Source organism: Anser cygnoides, chromosome 14 (assembly GCF_040182565.1).
Source record: "Anser cygnoides isolate HZ-2024a breed goose chromosome 14, Taihu_goose_T2T_genome, whole genome shotgun sequence".
In the NCBI taxonomy this organism is placed as follows: Eukaryota; Metazoa; Chordata; class Aves; order Anseriformes; family Anatidae; genus Anser; species Anser cygnoides.
Genome location: NC_089886.1, coordinates 16751228 through 16764780, shown reverse-complemented (window position 1 = coordinate 16764780; position 13553 = coordinate 16751228). Strand labels below are relative to the sequence as shown.

At 37.2% G+C, this 13553-nt stretch overlaps 1 protein-coding gene across 4 annotated transcripts in view; it reads left to right on the top strand.

Moving 5' to 3' along the window:
- TENM2 (teneurin transmembrane protein 2) overlaps window positions 1-13553 on the top strand; it is a 1595068-nt gene that overhangs the window by 788993 nt on the left and 792522 nt on the right. For all 4 annotated transcript variants that reach the window (XM_066977122.1, XM_066977125.1, XM_066977123.1 and 1 more), the window contains exon 8: window positions 1664-1738. The gene's annotated coding sequence lies outside the window, so the exon portion shown is untranslated. The remainder of the gene's footprint in view (window positions 1-1663; window positions 1739-13553) is intronic.

Genomic DNA, 13553 nt, shown 5'->3' with positions numbered 1-13553 from the left:
AGAATATCGTCTTTGCTGTGTATGAGAAATGGAAAAAAAAAAAATCTTTAAAATGGTGTTGTGTCATTATGATGCTGTGTGAAATCGAATGTATTCATGTTTTCAGCATATTTCTGTCTGGCCCTCTTGTCAGAGTATCTGTATCTATGCAGTCTTCGCTTGACTACGTTCTTCTGCATTGAATTTCTTCTCTGCCCATTCTTCTCCTAGCTGTATCTTCTGTTCTCATCATGGCCTGAACCTAGTAACATTTGAGTTGAGCTTTTGGAATACTGAAGTGAGAAGTTAAGCAATACAAGTTCACATAGACAGAATGGCCCCTACTACCAGCAAACTATGAGCTTGATCAAACTTGCAAACTTATTTGTATTTTGCTCCTGATTTTAAGTGCCTGCACTCATACTGTTAATACTCATACCTAATGTGAGAAACACACGACTGTTTATCACAGCCCAGCAGGCAGGATACAGATATTTTCAAACAGCGTTACTGTATCCTTATCTCAATAGTGCTAATATTATCCTCTGCCAAAACAGACATGATATATTGAAGTATCTGTAGCCGTACAGGATCTCTGCATATTCCTTGAATTTAGCCTGCAGCATGTTTGTCATCCATGGTGATCCTGATGTTGCAGCTGCTGGTGCAAGAAGCAGTTTAAAAGTGTTGTCAGAACACTGGTGCTGACTTAAAAGAAGTATAGCCCTTACTGGCCTGTGAACCCAGAGATGTCCATTAAGCTACCTTGTCTCTCTTCCACTTTCCCTACTCCCTCTTTGTTTTCTGATAGGGTTGCAAACACGAAAGTGGGCTACAATGTCAGGTAGAGGTGGGATTCAGATCACAGACACAAGCCAACTAAACCATGGGGGCCAAACTTATCTATCTTTGAAGTTAAGCACGGGTTAATGAAATATGTTCTGATCTTCTGAAGTCTGTTTGAGTTCTGGGAAACCTTTCCTTTATTTTCACTGACTGGATTAAACCTGACACCAAAATGTAGGAAAAGGACAAGTCCAATACTGAAAACCATTTTCTGTTTTATCTACAATATTTGCATACTTCAGTGCTCATTTACACGGCAATCGTGCAGAGACACAATCTTTGCAATGTAATGACTTTCTGATGGTCTGTCTTTAAATGATAAATTAAAAGAAAATGCCACCTTCCATCTGCATTTAAGACCAAGTTTGTTGCCACCTGAACCTGCTTCTTATTCCCTGGGTGGGTGGGGAGAAGTAGAAGTAAGTTTCAAAATGTCTGTGTTATTTGCACTCTATATGTTTAGGTTATTTGGATATATTTCCAGTGTTGTTCAACCTCCCTGAAATAAATCGTCCTGAAATTCAAAGGGGGGAAAGTGTCTGTATGGGGCTAATCTTAGGATTTTACAATAGGGTTTAAATCAAATCAAAACCCTTGGCGGTTGGTGAACCACAGGTTCCTCTTGTTTGTGTAAGTCCCTCCATCACCCACTCCAGCATGGCACTTTTGAAATGCAGAAATCTGTCACTTCTGAGATAAACTGCTAATCCACCTCTCTCCTTGGCACATTCTCTGTTCAGTGGGCAGATTTCTTATATACGTATTTTCTATCACTTTTGCCAGTGCTGCCTCAGTGTCATAAGCTGATGGCTTTAACTAGTGATTTTCTGTTTTTCAGACTCAACAGAGAAATCCAAACACCTCTCTGTGAAGTGTTTTTAGAGTTGATCCCCTGCTGAAAGTCTCCTCTAAGGTAATGGTTACAAATGACAGCAAGCGTATTGTAAAGAAAATTTCTGAAAAATGTTTCATCAAAAGAACTTGTGAATTCTATAGTCTGCGTTATTTCTCTCAACACCAGCAGTAACCTCTGTCAGTCTTGCTAGTAAATATCTGTGCAAGTCTCTGTTCTGGTTATTTTGCGTTCAGTTTTTTAGTAATACTTCCACTTCCTGTGCTGTTGTCTAACTTTGGCAGTTGCATATTGTGTTTGTTTTATCTTTTCGTTTTTTGCAGTTGTCTGGTATCAATATGTTGAGTTTTTCTTTGTCATGTATGAGAAGTCTAGTTGGTTAGTACCTTTAGTTGTGTTTTTAGTGTTTGTTTTTTTTTTTGCAACATCTACTCAAATATTTCCTTCTCTATAAAGAATATTATTGGTGTTCATTGTGTTTGTTGTCATGCTTATGAACTTGTGCCCTTTATTTCTGAAATAACACATTCTGGTTGTGGTGCAGCTGGTATGTAAGCTTGTTGTCTGTGGGAGTTTCAAAAAGTTGTTCAATGTAATGGTTGTTCTTGGACTCTCTTGTGGAATGCTTGTATGTTAAAATCCTCAAGATTAGGTCCTTGATTATACATGTATTCGGGTGCATTTATATGTATAATGTACAATGTATATGGCTATGTGTGTATGTGTACTTATACATACCTGCAACTTTAGTTTCTATATATACATATGTATACACCCAGAAATAAATCATAGAATGGCCTGGGTTGAAAAGCACCTTAGAGATCATCTAGTTTCAACCCCCCTGCTCTGAGCAGGGTTGCCAGCCACTAGAGGAGGCTGCCCAGAGCCACATCCAGCCTCGCCTTGAATGCCTCCAGGGATGGGACATCCACAACCTCTCATCCACAAAATCAGTGAATGAGATGGTCTTTTAAGAGAGTACACTGATTCTGAGGACCTTATCTGTAGATCTGGTTTCTGGGCTATGCTGATAGCCTTGTGCTTTGCAGAATAGACAACATCTATTATAGCACAGGCTGTAGTTGTGTCTTTTGAAATTTCCTACTGACACGCTCTTGCAGCAAACTGCTTCCACATTCTTGGCCTTCTTTTATTAGGAAGTAATGAAATTATTTGAGTAAATAAAAATGGGTATGCTATTCACAGTGCTTTGATTCCTTGTTGATAATTAAACACACAAGACATAATCATGACTCTTTTTGAGTACTTAAACTGATGATGATTATTACTGTATTGTTTAGACTGGGATGCAGGAAGATGGTAAACTGCTGTGTCACTATTTTGTAGTTCACTGTTATAAGGAGTTAATGAGGAGGGTTTTATTCTGTTCCTGTGTGTTGCCCTAGCATTTTTTTTCCCTTTCTCTAGGTGTTTAGTGGTGTGTTTTAAAACGTGATTCATTCTCACAGCAAAAAAAGAAATCTTGTCAGCAAAAGACTATGGCACATATAAATTGGTGACATGAGGCTTTGTATCCATCTCTAGCTTCCCATTCCGTTGCCAAGTCAGGCATGTATTGAAAAGACCTATTTCTGAGTTTTGAGTTTCAACACAGTAACGCTTCAGAATGCTACTTCCATGATTTCACCATTTGCTTGGTTTTGGTGAGGCAAGTCTGATATATGCAGGATGTGTGAAACTACAAGATGAAAAATCCTCGGCACGTGAACAGTACAGCTAGGCAAAACACTGAGTTAAAGCACTGAAAACTTTGAAATAGTGATTATTCTGGAAAACATTAGTAGTCAGTTTAGACGAAATACATCCATTTGTCAGGGCAAAATACATTCAAAAACCTGGGGAAACATAGATTCGTACTATTGGGAAATCATAATCCTCCTCTATCACCTGACTTTCTTTGTTGTTACCCATCCTTATCCCCTCCCATCAGTGACTGCTGGCTTCTGTGGTCCCAAAGACTCTGGAATCGGTTATGCTAATACACCATAACACATGAACAAGTTGTTGGATCTGATCTTTCACTTTTTTTTTTTTAGGCAGTGACACCTGAAAGGTAATCAGTCTCTAAGCAGGTTTCAAATATTCAAGTGCACTTTTCAGCTATCAATTCATGTGTTGTTTTTTCATCACTGATAACTAGGGGAGAAAAAACTTTCAAACTTGGTATTTTTTATCATAGGTCATCCTTTAAGTTGTATTCATTATACTGGTTCCTTCAAGTCTTTCAGTGAATTGGTCAAGTTGCTTGTGAGGACAGCAATTTGGAGTAAATAGTTGTACTAATAGATTTTAACCAATAAACTTATTAAAAGGAAGTAAATGCAGTTCAGAAAATATGTCCCAAACCACTGGATTAAAATGTATAATAATATTGCACATCATCTGTTGGTGACTGGTGTGTTTTACTTATTTATTATTATTTTTGCGTTCTGCATATTGGCTAGCTATATTGATACAGTGACTCATGTTATGGTAATTTCACTTAAGGAAAATGTAAGGAAAATTTCAGCAACTTGAAGCCACGTTCTCTGTTTGTTTCTTGAGATTCAGGTAATTGAATAGCTCATGGTTTGTGCAAAACTAATTAATCATATTTCTTCTGTGTGGAGATTGTATTTTTGTCTTTAATATCCTTCATGTGATACAGGTTGATCATTGCTGAGGGAAGTGGTGGAGTCACTGTTTCTGGGGGTGTTTAAGGAAAGGCTGGACCTGGCGCTTAGGGACAAGGTTTAGTGGGTGACATCTGCAGCAGGGAGATGGTTGGACCAGATGATCTTGGAGGTCTTTTCCAACCTTTATGATTTTATGATTTTGGAACCGATACCTTAATTTTGATCCCAGACTTATTTAGGTAGTTTAGGGCCACAAGCAAGATAACCAATTGAAGGAGGGACTGAGGAGGCAGGTTTTTTTGCCTCTATAAAAATGATGCTGCTGTTTCTATGTCATTTTGCCGACTGATATAATATGCAAAAGAGCACTTCAAAATGTTGTGTATTTATGGAATTGCTTTTAAAAGTTGAGGTATATTGTTTTGGAAACTATTGCATAATGGAAGAAAATAATTGAAATTTAAATACAAACTGAAGTCAGTATCTTCAGGGATTATAAACAAGGATTTTGCCAGTATTGAAGAAAAAGCAAAGCTGTTGTAATGGCTGGTGTCTTGTGAAAGCACTGGATAGATGGAAAAAAGAATTGCTGAAATAATGCTGACTTCCCAATGGCAATCGATATTTGCTCATTAGTGGTGTTGGGTTTTTCTTTTTTTTTTCCAGATACCTCAAGTAGACCAGTAAATGTAGTTTTATAATAATCTTCAACTAAATGAACTTAGTTTCTGTAGTCTAGCAACTTTTTTTTTTCTTTTCCTTAAAGCTAACTTTTTTTTTTCATTTTCACTTGTGTATAAACCTTTGAGGAAAATTGTTTTTCTCTTTGGCTCCTGCGAACCTACTGCTGTTGGAATAGGGCATCCACTTTCAAGAAATTTTCATGAGAATACTTCACAGCCAGCTACAAATACTTATGACCTTGAGGTTGTCTTTGATCCTAAATCAGCTTTTAATTACCATTTTAGTTACGCTGGAAAAAAAATGATCTTATCGTTTCCAGAATACAGCAAAGATACAAGTGCTGACTCAAGAGGATAGTTACTTTAAGGCTTCTATTATTAGTTATAACTAACTTATTACTACACATCATTGCTGGCCTTCCTGAATACTTGTTTATATAGATTTCATCAGCTAGTGCATTAATTTCCTGAAGGTTTGCATGGACCATTGCCCAAGTGTTGAGATAATCTAAAATTTTCTGAGAAATAATGTTCTTTTGTGAGTTCTATTCCTTTCTTTTACAAGACAAATAGCAAAACACCACGAATCCTAAGCTATTTGTTTAGTATTATAATGAAAATCACATCAAATTTTGGATTTGTTCTGTCTTTCAGGATTTTGATAGGTCTTGAAATTCTCATACGTGCTGGATATGATTTTTAGCAGGAATGCTTGGAATGTGTAGGGTCAGCATCGTACTTTGTGACCTTTTTAATGTCACTGTTAGTATGGTGTGAAATACATCAAACAAGTCGGAATTACGAAGGAAAGTTATAAAAGGACGTCTATGAAACTGTCACTTTCAACTCATTTTCTAGACACACATTTTGCTGTTATAATCTTCAACAAAACTGTATAAAGTCTTTGATATGTAAAAGATACTGTATATGCTGACACAAATTTGTCAGTGTGATTCAATCTTTATCAAAATGTGTATGTTTATAAAAACTTAAGAAATATAAATAGAAATTGAGGAAACAAGTGATCAGCACCATCTATTTTGTGTGTATGGTGGTGGTTGTTGTTTCTTTCCAAGTCTACTCTATGCCCTGATTTTACAGTCCACTTGGAAACAGGCATGGTAGATACTTGAGACCAGGAGCACATTCAAATGCAATCAATTCCCAAACCTCTCTTGTTTATGTTTTTGTTAAAAAGGAAGGGAAACTAAGTACATCTCTTTGTCCTGTGTGAACTGCTCACCTCTTCCCTAGTGACCCTTCTCACTAGTGACTCACTTTCCTGACTGACCCTTCTCTATACAGAGAACAGTCAATAAAGTTGGTATTATGCACTCATTTTTAATTAATGGAAGTAGGTTTCTCATTAATGATAGAAAGGCTATAGAAGAGCAGGTCGACTCCTCGTATGGAGGGCAGGAGGCCTGAATTGAGCATCCAAGTCCACCGTGTTGTTTAGTTACTGCTCACTGGAAGAAAGCTGTCTGTGCAGTAGTAAATTGCAGCCAGGATAGGATGTTCGCCTTTTGGAGAAGCTCATCAATCATATCATCACTGAGTTTGGATTACAAATCTGATGCTTTAATTGCTTTGCTGGTTAGCAAGTTCTAGCATTGGTTCTTTCTTTAGTAATATATTATTTATATTGTGCTTTTTAATAACTGCTGAAGCTTGGCTATTAAGTACTGTCAAATTTTTCCTCTTGGAGGCACAAATTAAAGGGGGCAAAAAAGGGTGTGGCTCTTTTTTTAGTTTAGCCTACTTATGCTCCTGTTACTCTGTGAGTAACCAACAACAAAAAACTCATTTCAGCTTCCCCAAATGATAAACCTTTTCATCCAGTAAGCATCATGAATATCTAAATGAGAGAATTGTTTTTTCTCTCTGGTATTGTGTCCTGTATTCAATGCCAAATCTGTCAACTTGTCAACATATTTAACAAAATGGGAAGAGGGGCTTCCAGCATAGCTGCATGTTGAGCACCAAAAAGAGTTCTTGCCATTCTGTGAGTAGACTTCTTCAAAATAGTTGTTGAGAAATAAATTCTCTTTTACTCCTGTACCAAAGTCTGCAATGAGTAGTAAAATAAGTATTCCCTTAATAGACAGTGCCATCACATTAATGTGGATGCTCCAGACTGTTGACTTTTCTCCCTGTAATGTTTTCTTACTCAATAGTGAGGTACCTTTTCAAGTCAGTAGCACAGGAACTGTATGGCTAGATCAAAGGTTGCATTCACATAATACTAGTCTCTGTTTTAAGTATAAGGAGAAAGAGGCCTGAAGTAGAGTATGAAAGCCCTATGATGGTACTGTCAGCTCTCAAGGTGTTAATCAGAAGATGCCAGCAGAAATATTGAAAGCAGGAAATGTGAGAAAAGAAAACATGGGGAGAAAAAATTGTGCTGTGACTTGCTTTGAAAGATTACCTACTAGCTTTTAATAAAGTACCAAGTTAGGAGGGAAAGGTGGACAGGGAAAATATTGAGTCAAGGTCTTGGAGCATCGTTTTTTGCCTGTCACATTGGTTTAGTAGCTGTCCACCATCTGCGTTTTGACTCTGAAGTACTGGAGGAACCCATTCTTCACCTGCTGTTTTGGCAAATACTGTAATAGTGAATCTGAGCGATAGGCAAGAAATGTTAATTAAAATGATGCGAAGTTGCACAGCAACTTTGCTTCTGAACATTTTTGCATATGAACATGCACACTGTGAACATGAACGTGCATGGGTACAGAAGTACGCGGAACTATATGTTTATCAATCGAGCTGTTAGTGTTCTGGTATATGGATAGGACATGCAAGTTGAAGAAGGAAAAGCATTATATATTTATGTGGTATTTAAGATTATTTGCATTTTCTTTCTTTCTCTTCAGAAAGCTGAAAGCTTTTTCTAGTGGCATTTAGGTATTTGGATATAATTTTCTTCATATGTAAAAAAAAAAAATAAATAAATTGCTTTGTACAAAGCAGCAAGTAAACTCCTACTTTAAATCGTTGCTCAAAAATCTCCTACATATTGCTTCGCTGCATGGTTTATCATGCCCTTAGTTCTTGAAAGACTGTTTACACAAATTCTTTGCTCACTTATCTATTTATAAGTATGGTTTGTGCAAATGATGAAATGAATATTTGTTCCCTTTGCAGTACTGCTATTTCTGTTTGCATTACCAAAAGAATATTTCATGTTGTAATATCCTTCAGGTAATACAGATTAAATTTTATACCTGCAGAAGTTCAGTTTCAGGTTAATACCCTACAGTCACTACAGAGTGATGTTTAATTTAGATGTCCAAAAGCTATAGATTATTGTTGTTGGATAGTTATAGCATGGCCAATAAGGAATGAAAAAATGATGTGTGACTGCTCCTGTGTGCATGCTATCCTATTACTAGTGAAAGTAACTATTAGAAACAAGGAAATATACCCCAAAGTTGCAAGGAAGTCAACATTATTGGGGGGGGGGATGTTGTGATTTATACAGGAGACATTGCAATGCAGTACACTGGGGCTTTAAGAGACAGCTCATCATAATCTCTGGGGCCATGACCTAACAGATTAAATAAAAAGATGAGCTTGTATTGTCAGAGCAATTTTGTCTAGAGGACAAAACATTTTATTTAGGGGGTAGGTTGATGGTATTAAAGCTTAGAGTTGATTTGCTTTACACATACAAATTTACAGTAAGTCGTTTTTTTATTAAGCCAACCCATGGATTGTTAAAGGAATTATTTGAGAACAGATGAGTTCATTTAAAAGAAGAGTGAAGGATCCAAAACCTGAGAATCTTAGCAAATTCAGTCTCTGCTATTCCTTTTGCTCAAAAGCAAAACATCATCTTTTCTTTATTTCAGTTTATTTCAATTATTTCAACCTGAAGGCTATTTGGGAGAACTGGAGGCATATAATCCTGTCCCGTTATTCCTTTTCAGCACGAAGTAAACCTGGAATGCCACAAGATATCTGAATAATCATGCATTCAAATAATTCTTGAGGTGTAGACATACACTGTCTCTTTTTTTCAATGCTTTTGAAAAACGGCAGAAATAAATAACACCTATTACTTGTGGTCCCTTGAGCTGTAGTATCTACACAAATCTTCAGAATAGAGAAATATGCAACGAAAGTGTATATCCTTTTCACAAATGCAATTCTTCAGTCTACAAAAATTACCTACATATTTAAATAAACTGTTTATATAGAGAGCCTCTTCATTGTCTTTTTCCTTTCACTGCAATGCTCAGCAGGTGTTCAAATGTTTTACTTTTTTCACTTCAAGCTATCAGTGTGAAGGAATACCAATAAATGTGTTAGTTTTAGATAATCCAAAATTCCCTTTGCTCAGCTTCTTAGTTTATAGTTAACTGCGTGGGTTATAAATCTATTAGTGTGTTCATCTTCACCCAAATCTATTCACCAAGCATCAAAACTCATCAGTGAGATGGAATAATGCCATTTAATTAGTCTTTGATATACAGTTTAATTAGGCCTTAATAAGGGGTAGTGCATCCTAAAATCAATTATCTTGCTCTTCTTAATAAGAGCAGCTAATTAGTAGGTAAATCGCCACAGTTCCCCTTTTATCCTACAGTTTTCACAGTCTTGTGGAGGAGATTAGGCTGAGGAAATTACTCCCCAATAGCTTGGAGAAATTTTGAGGCATACCTCAGAAGGTGTTTTGCCAGGCAAACTGTGGTACATCAAAGAAAAAAAAAAGAAAGAGAAAAGAAGTCTGATCCCAAACACTTAATTTCTTGAGCATTTTGCCCAAATTGTTAGTGTGAGGTCACCTAGCTGACAAAGGCAAATGGAACCTAGGGGTTGCCTGGCCTGCAGCAGTCTCCATCAATGTACAGTGTGTGTCCCTGGGCTTGCTTCAGTGCAGTGATGAGATAACCCAAATACCTATTTATTTCATGCAAAGTTGTGCAGCTGCAAACAAAGGATGGCTTATGGGCCTTACACACATTATTTACAAAATGTGGCTTTATGTGAAAAATGGTTTAGAATAAGAATACCAAAAAGGGAAGGGAGGCTGCTTTATAGGAAAAAGAGCACAGTGGTCATGGGGAAAAAAAAAAAAAAATTATATCCATGGGTACTGAAAACTGTTGCATGCATTCTCTAAGCACACAGGTGTTGTATTTGAGGTCTCCTCAAATTGAGGAGAAAAGACTTGGAGCTTCTTCAAATGGAAGTTTCTTCTATTTTTGAATCTATGTTTAGTAAAACTTACAGTTCAGTTAAACTTTCTGCTGCGAAAAGAATTATGGGCACAAACAGAGTATTGCAAAGGGTATTTGGGACTTCCTTACAGGTTCTGTCTCTCTCAAAATGCTATCTGTAGACCTCCACAGACTGGGACAGACTGTAGTTTCATCCAGTCATGTAGGCTAATGTACAGGATATTGCCATAGGTTTGTTAGATTTGATGGTGCCTTGTTGAGCTTTTGCTTTAAAAGGATGGTGTTTTCTCTTTTGTTGGACAGTCACTTTTTTCTTTTTTAATCAGTTTGAAGGAAATTTGAGTACAAGTTTGTGACTAATCAATGAATGGAAAGACTTTTTTCGTTCTTTTTCTGCTGCTACTACATCCCGCGTATACTACTCTCTTTACACCAAACTTCCTTGCCAAGCATGTCAGAGAGATTTTATAACTGTGAAAGTGTGATGTTATTGCTTCAGTTTCCCTTATGCTGATTGTTGCAGCTTTTCTAGACACTTTCTGGTGTTAGTCATTAATGACAACACAGTGCCCCCGTTTAGAGAGTCTGAGATTGCCTTCTGTTCTTTGTATTTTGTCCCTGCTACATTACTCATGGTTTTTGCGGAATGAAATGTTCTGAAGGCAACCATTCCTCCCTGTGAGATTTGATGAAATGATGTATTCTTTTGATATCTTCCTGATTCAAATGCTTATTCCAGTAATTCAATTAATGATGTTAACAGCACTAGAAAGTTGTAAGAAGCCGTCCTTCTATTTGATTTTCAACTGGTCTGGGACAGACAATTATAAAGGTGAATATCTGAATCTCCAGACAGTAACATTTACTGCATCTCTGTTATTATGTTAGTGGTCTTTTTGTTGGTGGTTGTCTTAAGAAGCAGAGAAGAAAACCAGCTGTCATCTCATTCCGTTCTGTTTGTAAGTAATCCTGAGTGCATACACAAGATGTTAATATGTCCTAATGTAGCACATGCACCATAGCATTTTGTCCTTTGTACGTGTGCTAAGAAATTAAGTCACTGATAGCCGTGCAAACTTGCTGAGCACTTAGAGCCATTGGTCTCTTGTAGGAGGAACAAAGTAAATAAAAAGCAACAACAACAAAACCATTAAACACTTTATTTTGGGTTTGCCTTGAACCCGCTGTTCAGAAATGGGTGCAGCAGCACCCTGCCACCCTGTAGCCATTATGCTGAAGCCCAGGTGGCTGGACATCAAGGTACCATCCCTACAGGAGTCCAAACATATGAAACTTCATTTTTTCTTGTAACGCCTCTCTGTTTTTCGTAATGACACTTTTCAGTAGTTCCTAAGCCAGCCTATGTACAGTTTAGGCATCCAGCTTAAGTAATCTTCTGCTCACAGCCTAAAATTTAAGATGCTTTTCTACAGATGTGGATATCAAGTTTCTGGACAGACAGTAGCTATAAGTTTTGAAACTATCTTCAGAGCATATACTTTCTTTTTTTTTTTAATTCCAAGTTGGAATGATGAATTGGGACTAATTTGTGCTAATAAGTAAAAACCATAGGCAGTAGAAAATCTGTTATGTGTCTACCTTGTGTTCCTGTTTGTATGATCAATTTCACGTGTATGAAATATCTTAAAAAGAAAAGAAGTCAACAACCTTTGAAACACATCTGAAGAATGAAAAATACCAGGAATGCTTCCATTGACCTCTGTAGGTTTTAGGTCTGGTACGTAACAGGGGACTGAAAGCTCATCATCTCCCACTCCCTTTTCCCCAGCTCTACATCTTATGTGAAGGCCAAGCTGGAACCCACAGGGTTCACAATAGATTAGCTGTGTTTCAGAAAAAGCTGTGCCCCCATGACCAAAAAAACAACTTTCTATTGACTATTTTTTTATTTCCTTGCAACAACAGGTTTGAATCCAACTGTTGCCTTAATAAGTACCAACAAGCTATTCAAAGTGAAACAAAGTTATTTTACTGAGTGGAAGTGAATAACAATTATGTTTTTTTCCTCAAAATTTGTTGTATTCCTGGCAAAGTTGTCATGCCAGTTCTACCTTCTCTTCCCCATACTTTGGGACAAAATTTCATCTCCAAATGCCCTCTTACTTTGTCCCTCCTTTGACAGCTTTATTCTGTGACTCTCTGTGAAGTGGGGTGGGTTCTCCACATGATATCCATCAATTATATTTATAGATCAATTATGTGTATTTTATTTAAAACTAAAAATATTGGCTAAAATTGGCAACCTACGTTCGGTGTCAGCAAATTAACAGTTGAGCAGGTCTGTTCTGTTCCCTGTCATCTTGTCTCCTCAAAGGAGCTCGGACGTTTTGATGCTGTCACCTTGCTGTGCTTATATCGTGATTTACATCTGCAACTTGTAAACAACAATACTGCGAGCAGTCTGACAAGTGGCAGTTCTGCTAGTAAACAAATCAGTGATGCACTCGGTGAGTAACAGGGATTGCTAGCATTTGAGATGGGGTTGGTGCCTGAAATAGAGCTTGCCCTAAGCAGACCTTCCAGCTTAGGATGTACCAATTAGGAGGAAAAAGAGATTAAATGAACTTCTGGCTGCAGGTGTAATACCTGAGTAAGGTTCATGCTCTGATCAGTAGTTTTAATGAAACTTTTGGTGGTGTCTTATCTGCTTTCATTCTGTGGGTATTATTATTCCAAAGACTGAGTCCAAAACTGCAGGCTGAGGATCTCTATAGAACAAGATCTTTGTGAGGCAGTTAATGGTTCATTTGGGTAAGGAAAGGGAAGAAAATACCAGCACAAGAATGAAGCTTTAACTGCAGTTACAGCGATGACTTAGTAGCTACCTTAGCAGCAGCAGATGGAAGAACAGGCAGCTTCCAAGTTCTGTGAAAATTGTGCTCACGTATACCTATTTGTTTTCTGCCTTTGATTATTTGTTAAATGGATTTGCTCATACGTTCAAAACATATTGCTTCAAGGCTTGTGTATGAGTTGTCTGCAGTTATCTTGAGGTAACCTCAACCCTGGTGTCAGAGGCATATTTAAGAGCAATGGCTTGACTTAAAGAAACATACTAAGCTGCTAAATAAAAATGAAATTTGAATCATTAGAACAAAATCACCCTGAACTTAAGTTCAAATGATCACAGCTGTAATGGCCTGTGGAGTTGCTTGTCGTGAACTTTTCAGAATCCCACTCTTAACCTTATAACAATTCAAATTAAAATGTTATTTTAAACCACCAGACCTCTCTGCAGGCAGACACCAGTGCCTTGGCTGTTTCCTTGCATGACTGTTGAGTCATGCATCAATCCAGAACAAGTATAAAACGCTACCCAAGATGGTTCAATTATTTAAGATGAACTTTG